The following is a 20,410-nucleotide window of genomic DNA, read 5'->3' as shown; positions in this document are numbered from 1 at the left end:
AACGTCCAACCAGAGATGACTGTTATGAAAAATAAAATACAGCAACTAGAAATGGAAATCACACAGCTACAACGAAGAACTGAGGAGGCGGAGGGCTGGTCCAGACGCAGTAACATCAGATTCTTGGGAATCCCAGAAAGAGCAGAAACGCCACAGGCTGAAGTATTCCTGGAAAACTGGCTTAAAGACACATTTAAAATACAAGACTCTACAAAAGTTCCAATCATAGAAAGAGCTCACAGAATCCCAGGTAGACCTCCTCGCCTGGGCGCCCCACCCCGTCCATCGATAGCGAAATTTCTAAATTGTAGAGACAGAGACCTTGTCTTACAGCGTTTCAGAACCTCTGGCACAGCCAACATGGAGAACTGCATCATCACTGCCTACCCGGACTATTCGACTGAAGTTCAAAACAAAAGGGCTTCGTTCTTCAAGGTCAAGCAAGTCTTAAGAGAGAATAAAATCACTTATTCACTCATGTTCCCAGCTCGCCTCCGGATAATTTCAGATGAAAAAACGCTCATATTTCCAACGCCGGAAGACGCCTGGACCTGGGCACACGCGAAAGGCCTAGTCGTTCCAACAAATGAAGACAAGACAAAGGAAGAATGGATAACCCCATACCCCCATAGAGGGGAAAAAAAACTTGGTGAGACCAACCAAAACACAAATGGCAGATGATCAAACACAGGCCTTAAAAGAGATCAGTACACTAGCACGTTCGCAACTGAGCACTAACCATGAAGCAGAGTACATCAACAGCAGCTCGCAACAGTGGCACCATCCCCTCTCTCTCTCCGCTGGCAAGAGGTCCCAGCCTCACCCCACTTGCGGGCGACGAAATATGAGAACCACTTCCTGGTATCCCCGTAAGGTCGAAATTTGCGATACCTACCTTAAAACGTCAATGGACACAACACGAGGGAAAGCTCACTTCAAAACTACACTGGTGGCATGCTGGCCAGGCGCGGCCGTGCGCTGAAGCTGAAATAACACCCAACTACAAGGAAACACATATGCTGGCGCTGGGAACAATCAGCACTAATATGGGCCAGGGGCGAGAACCTGGCCGTAATCTACACGGGCCCCCCACTACCTACACAGTATCTGAATGGAACAGTATCCCATCGGACACGATTTAGGCACTGGTTGTGCCAAAACACTTAAAGTTGGGCCTCGCCCAGTATATCCTTTTTATTGGTTTCTATCATTTTTCTCTATTCTACCTTTCTTAGTAGGTGCTTTCACCAACTTCTCGGGCCATCATTATCCTATACATGCGGGACGGCAAACGGACAGGGGTTAAAGTGTTGCGACGATATCATGCTGGGCGCTACAAGGAGCCAACATTATCCCCGGAGGCGGACCCTCAGGGCGATAGCCAACACAACGTAAAATGATACATAAGGACATAACATAATAACATGGAATGTGAAAGGCATGTCCGGAACAGTTAAGCGCAACAGGGTTCGGGCACACTTAAAACGCCCTCATATTCACATTGCTATATTACAGGAAACACACATCACTCCAGCAGATACTAAATCATTAGAAAAATGCTGGGCAGGACAGCTATACACAGCAGGCACATCATCTTTCGCAAGGGGGGTTGTGATCTGGATAGCCCCCGGGGTACCATACACTATAAAACATAATACAACAGATAGAGAAGGCAGGTATATTCAGCTGATCGGCACATTGGACGGAGCGCCATTAGCGATTACTGGGTTATACGTTCCTAACGTTAAACAGAACGAATTTCTACAAACCACCATATCTCACCTATCAAACACCTTAAACATACCCAACATATGGGGTGGTGACATGAACTGCGTGCCACAAGTAGATATGGACAGATCACACCCCCGCTGGTGGCTGCCCCAGTAAGGAAAAACTCACAAACACTGCAATCCTGGATCTCCGAGTGCCGATTGATCGATGTGTGGAGGCATCTCCACCCATTGGACAGGGAATACTCTTACCACTCATCTGTCCACCTCCTACACACCCGCATAGACCTAATACTTTGTTCGCTCGAACTGACACACAAATTCACCAAAGCAGAATATACCGCCAGAGTGATCTCAGATCACAGCCCACTCATAGCACAAATCAAGTGGGGCAGACCACGCACACGCATTCCAACGTGGCGCTTGCAACCACAACTATTACTGGACCCCCCCTTTCAGGAAAGAAATAGCCACCCAAATCGCCACATATTTTGCACTTAATAAGGGAACCACGAAGTCCAGAGCAACTGAATGGGATGCACATAAGGTGGTGGTTAGGGGCATTTGCATGTCAATGTCCAAGGGGGTAAGACAAACACTGACAAACGAAATTCGAATGCTTGAGCAAAATGTGAGAACAGCAGAAAGTAAATTTGCAGAGGGAGAAATAGACAACGCGAGCCTCACAGCTACGCGCACACAGTGGAAGGAAGCAGATCACCGCCGGAGACTATTTGACTATAAATATCATATGGCCCGTAGTGCACTCAGAGGGCGATAGACCGGGCAGACTACTGGCATGGCTCCTGAAGAGCGAGAGACAATAGTGCTCCTATAGGGGCGATACGACTAAGCTCTGGAGCAATCGTAAATACCCAAGCTGAAATAAACGCTGCCTTCAGAGAATATTATAGCACACTATATAGAGTGCATACCTCCCCAACACAAGAACAGCTCCGTAAGTTCCTTAATGGAATACAAATAAAGCAACTCACACTAATACAAGCCGAGGAACTAGATAGACCAATCGACTTAGCGGAGGTGCAACAGGCATTACGTCAGTTGACACACGGTAAAGCACCAGGAGGCGATGGCCTTCCCATAGAATATTATAACACCTTCCAAACGCAAACACTAGCTCCATACTTTGAAATGTTCAGCGAAGCCCTAGAACGAGGTCAACTACCTGAATCGCAACGAGAGGCTATAATAGTGGTGTTGCACAAACCAGGCCGAGATCCAATGGATGTCCGCTCCTACCGACCTTTGTCACTATTAAACACAGACTGCAAAATACTAGCAAATCGTCTTCTCCCACTATTGCTGGCTCTGGTGCACCACGACCAATCGGGATTCATACCCGGCCGCAACACACATGTCAATATTAGGAACTTACTACGATTAAGGCGAGCACCCCTGAAAATGAAAACGAACGAGTAGCGGTATCACTGGACATTGAAAAAGCGTTCGACACACTGGGTTGGCCTTTTCTACTAAAAACACTTGAACTGATGGGCTTTTGCAAGGCATTTGTTGGGTGGATTAAAACATTGTACTCTGAACCGACAGCTAGAGTTAAAACAGGCGAAACTATATCTGAGAGGTTTAGAGTGGAAAGAGGTACAAGACAGGGATGCCCATTATCTCCACTGCTGTTTGCTCTCGCCATTGAGCCCCTGGCCGCCTGACTTCGTACGTATGCGTCCGACTGGGGCATTCAGGATGGCCCACAGCACCGCATAGTCTCTCTATATGCAGATGATGCATTAATATTTCTACGTAATTATACCACCTCCCTTCCTAGCATGCTTGATCTGCTAGATCAATTTGGTACCATATCCGGGCTTAAGGTCAACTGGTCGAAATCCTGTCTATTCCCTATGCAGGCGATCCCAGACGCATGCCGCGGAGCCCTTTCTCCGACTGAGCTACAATGGTGCTACACTACATTTAAATACTTGGGCATAAATATTTACCACGACCCCCAGGATCTAAAAGAAGGTAACCTAGGTCGCGCGATCAGGGCCCTTCGCGGTTCCTTACCCTTCTGGTCCTCGCTCCCACTGTCCCCTCTGGGCAGAGTGGCCATTGCAAAGATGGTGGTCTTACCACGCCTACTATACTTCTTCTCCGCGCTACCATTAATACTTCCTGCCTCCTTCTTCAAATCCCTGTCCAGCATATTGTCAGATCTAATTTGGGGAAACGGCCGTCGTAGAGTGACCCAAAACAAAATACACTACCCACTTGCACAAGGCGGGATGGGGGTACCACGACTAGAACTATACTATGCATCTGCCCAACTACAGTGGGTGCTTAAATGGATACACAATCCTGCAAATATAGAGGCACAAAGTATACACGGCGAATTAGGACACTCTAATATATTATGCCACCTGTCAAATAGAGACGACACAGGGCGCACGCAAAATATACTATTGCATAATGCGTGACGAATATGGCATAAATATGTGCTGCATGGAGACAAGACACCACAATACTCTCCCAAGATACCCCTGTTAGATATACCCAAAATCGAAATAATGACTGCAAAATTAGATTTATCAACCTGACAGAAGAAAGGCATACAAACAGTGGGTGATTTATTCAACGACGGGCAAATACGCACATATGAAGCACTAGATACCGTTCCCAACTTAGGACGAGGCGATTTCATTACGTTTGGTGCGGTGCGACAATTAATACGCACTACATGGAAATGCGGAAACAAAGAACCTACTGTAGCCCCAATCCTACACGAATTAAAAAATAACCTGCAAAACCCGCCGAATATCTCAGAAATATATAGAACCCTGACCGCACAATTCACACAAGGCCAAGAACAAGCTAAAAGCAGATGGGACCAGACCCTCAATTACACTCTCTCACAACATGAGTGGAACCAGGCTTTAACATCGACACACATAGTATCCCGTAACCCTAGGCTAAAATACACACAGTTTAACTGCCTACATCAGACATATCTATCACCACACCGACTCGCACGAATGTTTCCTCAATCAACCCAGAGATGCCCAAGATGCTGCTCCAACGAAGCCACCTTCTTTCACATGACCTGGGACTGTCCTCTGATCCTGAATGCCTGGAACAACATAATAACTCCAATAACTGCATGGCTCGAAATTCCATTGGACCTCAGCCCAGCGCTATGCTTACTGGGAATAAGAGAAAGACCTAAAGGCAAAAAGCAAATACACAAATGTATAGACTTAGCATTAGTATTGTACAGACGATTAATAGCTATGCACTGGAAAGCCCCTAATGCTCCAGGGTTGTCACTCTGGCACACAGAACTATTGCGCTGGGCAAAAGCAGAGACATATACATTGCAGTCATTACAGGATAGAGGGATCAAGGTGAAGGGCCTTACAACCTGGAACTCCTTTGTCACAACACTTGACAGCAAGGACGATGAGTGCCCCCCCTGACCACAAAAACAAACACTCAAAAAGATCAACGAACAACAGGAGTAATAGCAAGCAATAAATAACTTATAAAAAGCACTAAGCATACCCCTAACACTTATCAGCTGGGAAAAAATAAAAATAAAATAACTGAATCAGGGGTGTGGAATTTATTAAAATATCTACTTGTCCAGGGGACAGGTTGCTTCTCAAATCTACTTGTCCTGTAAAAAGATCTACTTGTCCCTTTGGTGCCATGTAGTGTGGCGACAAATTATGGCAGCAATTAATAGCCTCTCTGATTATGCCAGGGCTACTACCATAGTAGGGCTTGAATACTTGGAGTTTCAATCCCTACTGCAGCAATTTCCTTATTTTGCCACCTTTCTGCAGATCTGCATACTGGGGCTGGAGGAAGCAGTAAGCAATAGTTCCAGGGCTGGAATGCCTTTGAGTCTGCAAACCTACTAACCTGCATGTTTTAAAGATTTTTACCAGCTTCTCTCTAATATTTTCCCATAATAAGAAAGGTTGGATATTTACTCCTGACAATGGCAGAATTAGAACTTCTTCCAGGGTTGGGAAGAAAGTGGCTGGAGGGAAAATGAACTTGCAAATGCTCAATAGATTTTCACATGAGCAAATCTACACATCGTATTTACCCACGCTAAAATACAGTTCACAAATATTTTATAGGGGTACGACATATACCATGGGTGCACTTTTGTGACTTTCTTTAAGAATTTGGGGCCACAAGTAGGTAGGTTCAGATTTGTGACCTGCAAATTGCGAGTCGCAAATCCGAATGTAGGATGGTGTCCTTGACACCATCTGTGATTCGCAAGGGCTTCGCAAATGCCCACATCATGAATAATCATGAGGTGGGTCGCAATTTGCGACCCCCTCACGAATGGTGGCCTGCTGGAGACAGCAGACCACCATGTCTGTGACTGCTTTTCAATAAAGCAGTTTTTTTTGTAATGCAGCCCGTTTTCCTTAAAGGAAAACGAGATGCATAACAAAAACGAAAAATGAAACGTTTTCGTTTCATTTTTTCAGAGCAGGAAGTGGTCCACAGGACCACTGCTTGCTCTGAAAAAATGTTTACAGTGACATTCACAATGGGAAAGGGGTCCCATGGGGATCCCTTCCCTTTTGCGAAAGTGTTTAGTAACCATTTGAAATGGGTGCAAACTGCGATTGGTTTGCGCCCGCGTTCGCAAAACAATCCTACATTGCACTGCGAGTTGCAATTAGGAAGGGAACACCCCTTACTAATTGCGAGTCGCAAACCCGTTTTGTGATTCGGTAACCAGGTTACTGAATCGCAAAACTGGGTTTGTGCATCGCAATGTGCTTTTTGCACGTCGCAAACAGCGAAAGTCGCTGTTTGCGACATGCAAAAAGCTACCTACATGTGGGTCTTGGTCCCTAATTAGGTCTGTTGTTAACAAAGACATTTTGTTTTTATTAAACTTCTATTTCTCTCTCTTTTGGCTGGCTTTACTGTGAGTGAACGCATTCTGCTCTTCCACAAGGAGCATATTGCCACACAAAGTAGTTTTGTTCAGTGTCAGGAACTACAGTGGCAATCAGTGACGTAACGAAACTGGAGGGTGCCCCTTTGCAAAGAACATGGAGGAGCCCCCTCTCCAGACTCACTCAGGGCAGGTGCTGTGCTGACGGGGCCCCCTGGAGGGCGGCTGCGGGGCCTTTGTTATGCCGCTGGTGGCAACGTGTGCTTTAAGAGTTCAAAAACTTTTTGGGGGGGTTTTGCCAATGTTTGTTACAATGTTGAGGGCCTGGTAGCTCCCACAACAATAAAGTGTTACAAAAGCCATGTCAAAACAAGACACGCATTGATGAAACTAAAAGACTTATAAAAATATGTCAGATCAGTTGGCTTTGTCAGTGTTTGTTTATTTTCATGCTTCCCATAATCGTGTTGAAAATGGTTACACTGATTTTCCATTAGAAATATTTTTGGGAAATACTAGCATGCATCAACACATTTTACTAAATGACACTTCATTTGCATATAATCAGAGAGCATTCTGGGAGCATTATACTTAGCCTCTTAGCCTAAACTTTTCAAACATGTGTGTACATGTTTTTTTGTTTTGTACTTGAACAACGTCAGTAGTGAAGTGTGACCTTAAAACATTTATTTACAGCACGCACCCTAATAATGAAGGCTTTCAAATAATGAACCATAAATACAAGTTCGAACAGCATTATCTTTTGGAAACACATTACCTCAACTGCAGAGAGTTCAACTCTCTGTAAACAGGCAGCCAAAGGGTTTGTGCTGCAGGGGGTTGGGCCTACTTGTCCCAAGGACAAAGTAAACATAAAAACTTGTTGCCCTTGACCCCAAACAAGATGTCCCGGGCGTCGGGCGATAGGAATTCCACATCCCTGCTGAATGACACCGCCACAATAATGAAGCAGTTCTTTATGGCTCCCTACAGCTGCCCCCTTTCCACGTGTTCTATCACTATTACACTTAACTTCCCTCTTTAGTTCCTATTTTGTTTTTCCTCTTTCTCAAACTATCTCCAAGTTTACTACCACCAAATATCAAAATACCCATGAATCGACTGTAACATTGGCACTACACATAAGCGAGCAACTCCAAATGTACTCGTACTGCGCATGGAGAATGTTTCTAATTTGTTATTTTATTTACTTCTGTTGTGTTATGTACAATAAATACAAATAAAAAGATGTTTTAAAAAATAATAATTCTGGCCAAGTAGGGCTATAAATTTACTAATTCCAAAGGAGTGTTTTTATAGGGCCATCTATACTCTCCCCTTCAGACAACTTTTTATAGTACATCTCATGACTTTGGTCTTATTAATATGAACCTTTAGGAACTGAATAAATGGATAAAACATCAAGACACTTCTGATGGCCTTTAGGTGTCAAATCCAATAGAACAATATCATCCCCAGAAAGCAGGGTCAGCAAGGGGAAACCTCTATTTTTGGAGCATCCCCACCAGGCTTACTCTGCAACAAAGGCAAATCTGCAATATGTAAAGAAAAAAGCAGCAGCGCCAACAGGCCACCCTGCCTAAGAGCATTTCTGATTGAAAATTTCAGTGTCATGCCTACCTTCCACCTAACATGACATGGTACCAAGTGTCAGTATGAAGGGCAATAATAAGTTCTAAGAGGCCTCCTGGAATATCCTTGGCATCCTACTTCTTCCAGAGAATCTGCCTGTCTACTCGATCAAAAGCTGTTGAAAATTCTAGAAAGGCCGTGTAGGCAGGAATAGGCAGGAATTTTCCTCCTTTTTACATATTTTTCCAACAACATATGAATCACCATGATATTATCTGAGGTAAGATGACCAGCTCGAAATCCAGCCTGTTCCGACAGAATGATATATTGGTCATCCACCCATTCTTATAAGTTGTTAAAAATTCATCTGGCAAAAATCTTTCCTGTGACATCTAATAAAGTAATCTTCCTGTAGTTACATGGAGGGTTTATAGAGCTCTTCATAAGTAGCAGCAATATAACACTATCCCTCCAAGAACTTGGAATCCTCCCAGTGAAAAAATAGTAGCAGAAAAGTGCAAATAGATAGCCCACCGGTCCGGGGTCTCATTTTATAAGAATAGATAATTGGTCTGGCCCGCATGTTTCTGGCTTCCTTAAGAAAACGTAAAACCTCACGCAAAGGGGGCAAACAGGGAATAATTACCTTGGACACCCCTCCCCCCCCATCTTGAAGCTTTTTAATGCATTCATTCAAGGACTTGGGGATTCATTACATAGAGTGAGGTGACATATTCCTGCCATTCTGTGCTGCTAATAACGTTTGTTTTGCTCAACCAAAGAACAGGTATTTGCCCCAATAATTTTCCAAAAGGATTTTGACTTTTTGACTTTTACTGCCTCAGTTAACTTGATCCAGATGTTATCACAGCTACGCCTTTTTTGGATTTTTAAACATCTCGTCCTTCTTTTCAAACATGCAATCTGTTTATTTCTCTCATTAGAATATTGGAGAAATTGCCTTGTTTTGAGATGATAAATAAGCGTATTGAAGGCAAACCTTTTATTAAAATTATTAGACTGCTTTAAACATTTCTTCCTACAGGAACCTTCCAGAGTTGGTGCTCTACTCCCTAATTTCCCTGTCTCCTCTTCAAATACGCAGCTTGGTAACCAACTCAAGGTGGACAGATTCTCAGTGATTTTACCTAGTTCGGCAGTAAGCCATTGTTTCTTTCTCAGTCCACGAGACAGTCCTGTTTGCAGTGCTGAGCAGCACCGCCTCATTATTATAAATCTGCCATGGATGACTAACTTTTGGTTCTCCAATCATAGTAAAAAGCAAACTATTGTGATCACTCCAAACAGCTTAATACTATTCATTTATCTGTTGAAATAGCCAAATCTGTAAAGTTCAGAATTAAAATGTCCTTTCATTTTCATGGAGTTCTGAAATGCAGATACTCCTTTTACTGCTTATTCACTTTTAGTTCTGTTTCTTTCCTTCTTTTGATGTAATCAACTTCAAATCCTATCAGCCAAGACCTGTTTTGCAGCCAGTTTGTCAAATTTTAAGATCTTTGTTTCTTACTTAATGTTTCATAGTTACAGTGAAATGCACAGTTTCTCATAAACACTTATTAATTGCTTAAATACATCATTTTTTCCTCCTATATCTACTTTAGAACAAGTTTCTAATCCACCCTTTTCATGTAGCATCACACTACATGGTGCATTAACCTTTTCAGTTCAGAGTACATGATGCCGCTCTTTTCCTATTGGGATGGCATGGGTTCATTTTTTTCAGAGATACCTGTGTGTCTCAGATTACAACAAATGTATGTCCCAGAGCCATTTTATTAGCTTAAAGGTCTCCCATCTCTGCCCATTTCGAAGATTTATCCTCCTGTAGAACATTGAGGCACAACAGAGAGAGGTTTCCCTCACATCATATTGATGTGCTGTCAGGCTCTGACACAGATTTACCTCGTTTGCACCAAGTTTTCCAAACTACTCCTTAACAATATCGTCACTAATAGATAACTTGGTTAACTTCCAAGATGTACTGGTTAGAAAAGCAACAAAACATAGCATTCCCTTGGCGGTCACAAGAGATTGTTGTGGAGCCACTCGAACTACAAGCCTCCATTTAGACCTTTACTTCCTGTGGTCACAAGGTTTGTGGAGCTTGTTGAGGTAGAGTTTGTTACTCCAGAGGCTACAAAGATAGTACTTACCAATGAAAAGGTACCTTAGCTGTATCTCATTTACTTATATCAGCAACCAACATTAGGTTTGTAACAGCATTAACAAAGAAGTACATATCTGCACCTATGATACAAGTTCCTCCTGACAAGACTATCAAGCCTATAGATGCGGTTGGTAGGAAAATGAGTGGCACTGCTGCTACATCCTTTAAAGCAAAAGATACGAAAGAGCATAGTGGGAATCCCTACAAAGCTTCTTGGATGACCAATATTACTTGATGGAGATAGTCCAAGAAAGATTTCTGCTTGCTAACTGTAAGGAAATGCCTCTTTGCATGTTCACCCCCACACCTTTGGACTGATGCTGCTAGCGTTTTGACCCAGAATGCACTGAGGCCTGCTAAACAGACCTCAGTGTCAGTGTTTTAACCCCATACAGATTACATGTCGAATTGGATACGCCCAATTGTCAAGGTCTGACTGACATATATCCATTGTATATGGTACACAGGGCATCTAAGTCAGTGTCTACTCAGGGCTACAGGTACAAATTGGCACCCAGCTTGCCAATGCAGACGGGAAGGACAGTGCTGCCAGTTTGGCTTTGCTATTTAAACCAATGGCAAAGCCACCCTACCCCTTATAATTCTATATGTCTCCCCTATGGAAGGCCTAGGAAGCCCTATGGCTGGGAGCTGTATTTTAAGTGCAACGTATGTCTTTCAGTGTCTTGACAGCAACACTTCCAAATTGCCATTTTGCTGTGGGTAAAGTTGGTAGCCCTATTGGCTAACAGAGTTACTGGGTGGAATCCCTACCTGGCTAACTTTTGACTGGTGCTACCAAACTGGGTCATGTAAGGTATCAAATTAATCATAGCATTAAATGCGACCTGATAGTCCAAATTAATGTCCCTATTAAAGGTAGGGAACTTTTAGAAAGTTGCCATTCTGTACTCTGCTTGTCCAGTAATCTTGCGAAGGCGCACACACAGAGACAGTTTATCATACCTCTTGCAGAGACGTGTGAAAGACTCCCAGGCTCTGGAAGAAAGGTAGTGCTGCAGCAGTGAGGTTGCACCTCCGCTACCAGGATGGCCACTGGGGGGGGATAAACCCACCTTTGATGGGCTGCCACCTTTGATGGGCTGCCTGGCCCAACACCCCTGAGCAAGATGCCTTTTTCCTTCCTGTAGACAGCATGGAGACAAGGCCAGACGGTGGAAACTGGCACCCAATCCGGTTGTTACTCCAGTATTGGAACTTTCTTAGATTCACATGCTTGAATACTTCCCCGTCGAGATGGGAGTCCCCAGTGGAATATAAAAACTAGGCCTGAAAATGTATGCACACAATACATGGACTAGGCCTCAATAGAATAACTCATCATAGTCGTTTTGTAAAATAGACCCAAACTCAAACTTGAACCAATCAGATTGCCTCACCCCTTTAGAACCTCCTGTGAGGAGCTGCCTTCCCTCAGGTTTTCCTCAGCACGTTGTGCTGAGTAGTCTCCTTGGAACTCTGCTCAAGATTTTCTCTCAGAAGATCTGTTACTACAGCTTTTGGACATTTCTTTTCTTCTCTGGTGCTTCAAACTGGCTGCCATTTCAGAGACACCAAGGAAAGGCTTTTTCAGATCCTGTGCCTCATGTTTCGAGAAAAGATTGTGTGTGGAGGATCCACATGAGGAATGTATTTATTGCTTAAACCCCAGCCATAAGACTAAGGACTGCAAAATCTGCTAAAACATTCTACAAAGACCTTGAAGGACACAGGGGGAGTCGCCTGCTGTTGTGGCTTCAAAGAGGTAAGACTGGACACTCTGCCTCTAATGAGGACAGTGCCTCTTCTATTTCTGTCCCTAAAACACCTGTGAAGAGAAAACAGGAAAGCTCTGAGATTCAAGAGCCACCTAGAAAAATGGCACAAAAGACAGCAGGGGCTTCTGCTAGGAGTCATGGCTCTCCACAGAAAAAGAAAGCAGGTGCAGAAACCCTAAAAAAAAAAGCAGCAAAAAAGACTGCTTCTGAACCGGCTACTCCACCTCCTAAAGTTCAACACAAGTTTAAGAAGAAGAGTTCAACACCGTTGATGGCGCCATCGTCGACGGTACCCTCGTCTATGACTGTTTCATCGGTGACGCCGGTTTGGTCACTATCTCCATGTCGACGGCAACGGCTGCAGCATCTTTGTCGATGACGTTATCCTCGTCGACGGGGCACCCCATCTCGTCCACGCTTTTCTTGCTGACGACGCTCCTGTCGACGACTGAACTTACGACACTCGCGTCAACGGCACCTTCGTCGACGACACCTCCGTCGACTATGATTCAGATGACGCCTTCGTCGGCGGTTCAACCATCGTTGGCTACAATGTTTCCAGTGACAACGATATTGTCGACACCCCCGTCGACGACAACTGGTTTCTTGTCTTCAACTAATAAAATGTTTCCAACGAAGAGACAGACAATCTACATTGCCTTTGTATCAATCTGCGCAGCATACTCCTCTCAAAAGGCTCTCAAAAACTCATTTAACACAGTCTCACGTCACCAAGCAAGGTGTCAAAGCTCCTGCCATCTAGGTTTTTGGATGGTGATGATGATGAGGACTCTGATCAGGATGCACTGTTAGGGGTGGCTAGGAGTCCTTCGCAGTTGCACTTTAAATGTCAGGAGTACTGGGATGATGGCTCGTATTATGGTCAGCAGTATTATGACCCAGTCCCACAACAACAACAGGGAACAGTATGCTTGCCTTCCGGTATCGTGTCCGATCTCCAGCCATGCTGGCAGATTATAGAGAGCACTTCTATCCTCAGTCAAGGACGGACCGCACGCCAACAGTGACTGCCCCAGCTACTCCAGCACCTCTGGCAGCTTTTCCTGCGGCGCCACAAATTCCTCCTCAGGCTCGACAGAGTCCCCAGGTCCAGGCCTCTTCGGATGAGGTGGCGGAGGAAGGGGAAGTTCTTTCAGACCAGGACGAATGGGATGAATATGTACTCCCAGCACCCCCTTCACCGGAGCCATTGGCAATTGAGTCTCCTCCTGAAGTTATTGGCTCTTTTCATAGCCTCTTGGAAAAAGCTGCAGCGAGGTTTGAGCTGCAAATGCCATCTACGCAGCAGGACTACTCTTTGTATGACTTCAGAGCCGCACAGGAAATCGGTCAGGGCAATACAGAGTATTGACCATGTCTGGAATCAAGGGCTTACAATAATGAAGAACCCAGAGACAGTGCCAGCGGTGGTACAAAAGCTGGACAAAAAATATAAAGCAACAGACGACTCCTGCTTGTCTGGTGGGTCACCCAAAACCAGACTCCGTGGTTTCTCAGGCTGCCCAGAGACTCTCCAGGAACCCTTCAGCACCTCTATTGGCACCTCATGACAAAGACGAAAGGTGCCTTGACAACATGGGAAAGAGGTTTTCTTCTATGTCTTCCATTGTGGTCCTTCCTGCAAATTCCCTGGTGCTCCTGGGCAGGTACGACCGGCAGCTGTGGTCAGATATCTCGCACTCTGTTGATGATCTTCTGGATTCCAGCAAGCAGGAAGCAAGACAGATCCTCATGGAAGGCCAGCGGACATCTGCAGAAGTGATTAACTGCGCCCTTGACATTGCAGCAATGGGGTTTCGGCTGCTGGCTGGTTTAGCCGTCTCAAGGCGTCTAGGATGGCTTACGGCCACAAATTTCAGACCGGATGTCCAAACCAAGATCCTGGACCTCCCTTATGATGGCCAAGACCTGTTTGGCAAGCATGTCGACGATGCTCTTCAGGCAATTAAAGCGAATACTGATACTGCCAGTTGGGGTCGCTACAGTATAAACGCCCTCCCTTTCGAGGAGCAAGGGGTAGAGGGCACTCTTCCTTTTGAGGTGGCTACCAATCTTTTAGATATCCAGCCTACTCCTCCCAGTACCAATCATCCAGACCCCAGTACTACCAGAGGCAACCTCTGGCGGTGGCATACAACAGGCCTCCTCCTAGAGGAAAGTCAGGAAGACAGTCTAAGGATGCCTCGCGTAGGCAATGACAACCCACAGGGGCCGGCTACCTGTCCTTCCTTGACTCGTCACCTGCAACATTGGTGGCAGATCACACGTCCGAACCCGATGGCGGAAAAAAAACAATCGAAGATGGAGTCGACGCCCATGCGCAATGGAGACAAAAGGAGGAGTCACTCTGTCCCGTGACTCGAAAGACTTCTTCGAAGAAAAACAACTTGTAACACTCCGGCCCAACACCAGATGGCGAGCTATTGCAGAACATGCGAATCTACTGCGACTGATGCCACGAACAGATGTACACTGGGTAAGTGACATTTTCATTATGGTCACCTGCTAGAGTTCACTTGCATGCCTCCTGAGACTCCACCTTCCCGGGAGCATCAACAACATCTGCATCTTCTCCTCCTGAGGATAGAGGTCATGTTATCCAAAGGGGCAATAGAGGTAGTCCCTTCTTCGCAACGAGGAAGCAGTTTCTATTCTTGTTTCTTCCTCATCAGAAAAGTCTTGTTTGTGGAGGCCCAGTCTGGATCTGAGGCAGCTCAACAAATATCTCAAGAGGCAATCCTTCCGTATGGTATCATTGAAGGATGTCCTGCAGCTTCTCAATAGAGGCGATTTAATTGCTTCCCTAGATCTGCAGGATGCTTACTTCGACATACCCGTTCACCTCAAACGCAGAATTTTTTTACGATTCATAGTAGCCAGCCGGCACTTTCAATTCAAAGTCCTACACTATGGACGCAAGGTTCCTTTGGGGACATCATTCAGATAACGACAGACGGTCAACTCCCTCCATTGGTGGTCAACACCGGCAAACATCTCAGAGGGTCTAGAATTCTTCGCTCAGGTCCCTCCGTTTATGATCACAACGGATGCTTCGATGGAGGGATGGAGAGCATGTCTGCAATATCTTCAAGTCAGCGGCAGGTGGCCCCATTCTCATGCTACCCTGCACATCAGCCTCCTTGAGCTCAGAGCTGTGTACCTTGCACTGTAAGCTTTTCTGCAGAGAATCCGAGGTTCATCAATGCTTGTCCGGACGGACAATACAACCACCATGCACTACATAAACAAACAAGGCGGAACTCTGTCTCATTTGTTGTCCACAGAGGCTCAAATCATCTGGACCTGGTGCATTCAGAATTCGATGCACATACGAGCAGAACGTCTTCCGGGAGTCAGTAACACCACAGCAGACTCACTAAGCAGACTTGGCACATCTTCACACGAATGGGAACTGAACCAGACAACGCTGGACGCAATATTTCGCAAGTGGGGGAACACCAAACCTGGACCTCTTTGCGACGTCTCAGAACACGAAATGCCGGTTTTATGCAAGCTGGCATCACCAACCAGGGTTGTGGGGAAATGCCCTTTCGGTAGCATGGTCAGGGATTTATGCTTACGCCTTTCCTCCGATACCTCTTCTTCCACGGGTCATCAGCAAGATCAAATCGGAGCCCTGCCAGATAATTCAAATTGCTCCAGACTGGCCACTTCAACCTTGGTACATAGAACGTCTGTTGCTGTCTTCGTGTTGTCCCATCAGGTTAGCACCTATACCGGACCTGCTCACCATCAGCCAAGGCCAAGTGAGACATCCGGATCCCAAGTCTCAGATTATGTGCATGGCTCCTGAGTTCAATGAATTCGGTCATCTAAATATTCCTGTTGACTGTCAAACCATTTTAGCCAAAGCACGTGTAGATAGCCCTAGTAAAATGTATACCTTAAAATGGAAACGGTTTTGTTTATGGTGTGCTACAAATGGCATTCATCTGCTTACATCTGCTCCAGAGCAGGTCTTACTGTACCTTCTCAATCTGACACGATCTGGTCTCGCGCATGCATCCATTAAGGTTCACCTAGCTGCATCTCCAGATATAGACTATCCAAAGGACCATCCCTCTGGTCTCATCAGCTTATCAAGCAGTTTATGAAAGGTTTGTTCCGATCCTTTCCTTCAGCCAAACGACCTCCTCCAACTTGGCAGCTGAATACAGTCCTGAGTCAGTTGATGAAGAAACCATTCGAGCCTATTCATTAATCAGACATTAAGTATCTTACCTGGAAGGTATTTCTCCACTTAGCGTTAACATCTGCTTGTAGAGTAAGCGAGATCCAAGCCTTCCAGGAACCTTTCATGAAGTTTACAGATGATACTTCCACATTAATGACCCAGTAGTTCTAAAGGCTTTCTTTTCACGGCCTCAGACTGGGGCAGAAAGATTGCTGCATTCCTTGGACATCAAACAATGCCTTGAATTTTATTTGCAGCAAACATCCTCGATCAGGAAGTCCAATCAACTGTTTGTAGCATTTAGTGCGCCCAGAAAAGGGAATCCTGTTACTAAACAAACATTTCTAGATGGATTTCAAGTGCCATAGCCTCTTGCCTTCAGAAGGCTGGTCAACCACTGGACACTAAGGTTCGTGCACATTCTACCCAAGCAGTGTCTACTTCTTGTGCTCTCTTCTCTGGGGTATCTCTGCCAGACATCTGTTGAGCAGCCACGTGGAGAACAATGCACGCCTTCACGAAGCATTACTGCCTGGATGCTGAGATGCTCCGTGATGCTGCATTGGGTCAAGCAGTTCTTAGACATTTGTTCAGATAAGGTGAACTGTTTGTTTCCCACCATCCGCTTCTGATATAATATCACTTTTTCTGTGCAGTATTAACATACCTTTCTTGCATATTCATGTGTTTTAAAAAGGTTTACTTTTATTGCTTTACATTTAACTGTCTAATGATTAACGTTCTCTGATGATTGGAATGGACAGTATTTGTTAATACAGAAAATGTATTAGTTACTGCTTGCTACTCTTATTCAAGCATGTGAATCTATGAAAGTTCCAATACTGGATTAAGAAATAAGTTACTTACTTGTATCTGAAGTTCTCCAGTATTGGAAACTTTCATAGATTCACATGTGGCCTGCCCGCCTCCCCTGGGGAGCTCACCTTCTCTCTTCTCAGTGTTTTTTTGTTATTGCAGCACTTATGCTCGGAAAATCTGAGGGAAGGCAGCTCCTCACAGGAGGTTTTAAAGGGGTGAGGCAATATGATTGCTTCAAGTTTAAGTTTGGGTCTATTTTACAAAACGACTATGATAGGTTATTCTATTGAGGCCTAGTCCATATATTGTGTGAATACATTTTCAAGCCTAGTTTTTATATTCCACTGAGGATTCCCATCTCGATGACGTGGAAGTATTCAAGCATGTGCATCTACGACAGCTTCCTGGAGGACTACAGTTACACGTAAGTAACTTATTTCTTTTGTGGCATGTAGTCTGGTAACCACACCGCTAGGGCGGACTACCAAGCTCCTGATGATTGAGGAAGGGTTATGCCATCCTGAAAGGGGCAAGAATGTGGCATTCTGGGACAGCAAGATGTCACACATCACAGGAACTTCGTCAGTAGGTAGGAGGGGACCCAGTAGCTCATTGGCTAGTGACCACATGGTCCCCTCATGGCAGTTTCCTGGGATAAATATGGCACCCCTGACAATCGTATCACACTGGAATCTCAGAGAGGACCAAGGGAAGACGGCCCAGCTGCTGTTGGACTTGCACAAAGAGAGGTTGCATGTCCTGAAGGACTGCACCTGCTGCCCTTTGGGCTAGAAGGTTTGGCTGTGCCTAAGGCTCCTGGTTCAGGAAAAGTTGATTCCCACAGTAACTCTACAGATCTGTCCGCTGATCTCCTGGAACCAACTCCAGGGACACAATAGCTGAAGTTGCTTAAATCACCAACTTGGTAGCCACTGCAGAACTTTTATCACTACCAATCGCCTGGTACACAAGAGGAAAAATCCAAGATATCCAAAACCTGCACCGCTGTCTGCTGAACCTGGGAGTGCCATCCAGGCCTGGATTTGTTGTAGCCAGGAGACACTAGCCCACCCAACAATGGATTTTGACCAAACCGCAGTGCTGATTGACCAATGGCCTAGCATCGTCTCGCCGGATACTGCAACTTAGAGGACTTTGAGGGAAACCCACCTGTGACCCCATTTCACCCGTGGACTAAGGAACACCCACAAAGACACCCCCGTTGACCGCACCACTATCGAAGTATCCTGCAAACATCTTTTTGCCTGCATCCCTCAGCATCAGGACCACTCTGTTGATGTCTGTGGTTGTCATCCTGAAAAGTTTGGACCTTGTCTTATAAACCCTCTATTGGCCAGGGATCTGTCCAAAGTATCCTTTCCGGCCCTCTAGACATCTGTCCTGTCTGACTCGGTCTCCCAAATCAGGCCAGAGTTGCTGAACTGACTTTTACAAACTGTCCAAAGGTTTCCAAACCTTTTCTTGGCCAGTGCTTGTTTGGAGTTGATATATTCTAAAATCTGTATCTCCAGAACCCTCCAGTGGATAGTATTGCTTAAAGTCTCTAAAAATTCCTAAAAATATAATCTTTTTATAAATTGTCCTTTTTTCTTTCGTGTCGTGTGACTTTATTTTGTTGTTTGGTACACTTAAATGCTTTACACATTGTTACTTTAGTTAGCCTTACTGCTCGCAGCAATAGCTACTCAGGGTTGAGCTTAAGGGTAAAGTGTACCTGACCTAAGATAATTATTTGTTAGTGTACTGCACGAGAGGGCTTCCATGCCATATCAAATAAACTCAAATCCTCACACTAACCAATAATCAGTGCCTTCTTTGATTCAGCAGACCTGACTAGCTCTGAATTCTGTCATTAAATCTCGCTGCAACAATCATCCTGGTTAAGCCCAAGATCTCTAAGGCTTAAAGGTACAGCACAAAACAATGTGCTGGAGGATATTCTGCAAATAACTGACAATGGAGACACATGCCTGTTAATTCTACTATACATGCTCGCTGCTTTCAACAGTATTCTGAAACTCCTAAATACTCTAGAGGGCAGAATGGGTATGAAACAGGAGGAATTCAGTTGGTTCAGATCTTTTTAGTTTAGCCTGTCCAACCTAGTTGGAACATAGAAATCTAAAATACAAAAAGCTACTTGTGAGGAGTCCCACAAGGATTCAGTGTTTTTCACCAGTTTCTCTTTAAACCTCTGGTTTTAATCATATGCTTACAGTGATCTCAAATCCATGCCATTCAGAGAAAAACACATTCCAGAAGAAGCGGGTTGTAATGTTCTAGATGCTGTATTGCAGGGCAACCTAATCAGGCAACTGCGCAATATTGGTGAAATTAACCCAGCAGCAGCATGATCCATGTTTGTGTATATTTTTTGCTTTCTGAAAAGAACATATAAAGTGTCATATCTGGAAATGACTAGCAGGAGATGGATTTTGAGATTTTGTGCCCTTTGACAAGGATCTACTCCTTGGTAGAATACACTGACTTTGCCCTTAATTAGGATATCTACTTGAAATGACCTGGAATGAGGGCAACGACTTAGACACAGATGGGAACTTTTGAGAGCATCATAAAACACATGCATGTCTGCTTACTGTCCACTGGGTTCAGGTAATCGTGAAGGTTGACCATTCTGGCAGTCCTTCTGTTGCCAGCTGTTCCTTACTTAGTTTACAAACCTGCAGTTATCTTCCCTTGTTGAATGAAGGGTGCACCATAACATTTGTACCATGTCTGGTGTGCGTGCTTATTTCTTTAGTGCTTATAAAGACTACACTTTAAAAACAAACAAAAAAAAATGTACAATTTGGTATTGCTCGACATGAAAACCATTAATGTGCAACATTTCATTTTCTTTTCCTATTTTTTTTTTTTTTTTTTTTTTTTTTTAGAGCAATACAAGCCAAAGCATAACGCAGTTCTATTAAGTGTATACAAATGTATAAGATCACAAAGTTCCTCTAGCATATCTTGACTTAACAGATAACTGTATTGGGGGGAAGGTGCATCTGTGGAAAGTGTTTGTGCTGAAAAGTGACAATTTCCCAACACACTTCACAATAAATTAAGTTAACCTGTTTGAAATACCCTTGGGAAAATGAAAGCATTCTGACGAAGTTGTGATCCCTCCAAATCAGCATTAAAAATGCGTTCAAA

General features: G+C 44.6%; 1 protein-coding gene across 2 annotated transcripts in view; it reads left to right on the top strand.

Moving 5' to 3' along the window:
* The window catches only part of SLC7A6 (solute carrier family 7 member 6), a 433,424-nt gene that overhangs the window by 180,415 nt on the left and 232,599 nt on the right, over positions 1-20,410 (top strand). The gene's annotated exons all lie outside the window — the stretch shown is intronic.

Source organism: Pleurodeles waltl, chromosome 12 (assembly GCF_031143425.1).
Source record: "Pleurodeles waltl isolate 20211129_DDA chromosome 12, aPleWal1.hap1.20221129, whole genome shotgun sequence".
Taxonomy (NCBI): Eukaryota; Metazoa; Chordata; class Amphibia; order Caudata; family Salamandridae; genus Pleurodeles; species Pleurodeles waltl.
The sequence above is the reverse complement of the archived record's forward strand: the minus strand, read 5'-3'. Positions and strand labels throughout refer to the sequence as shown.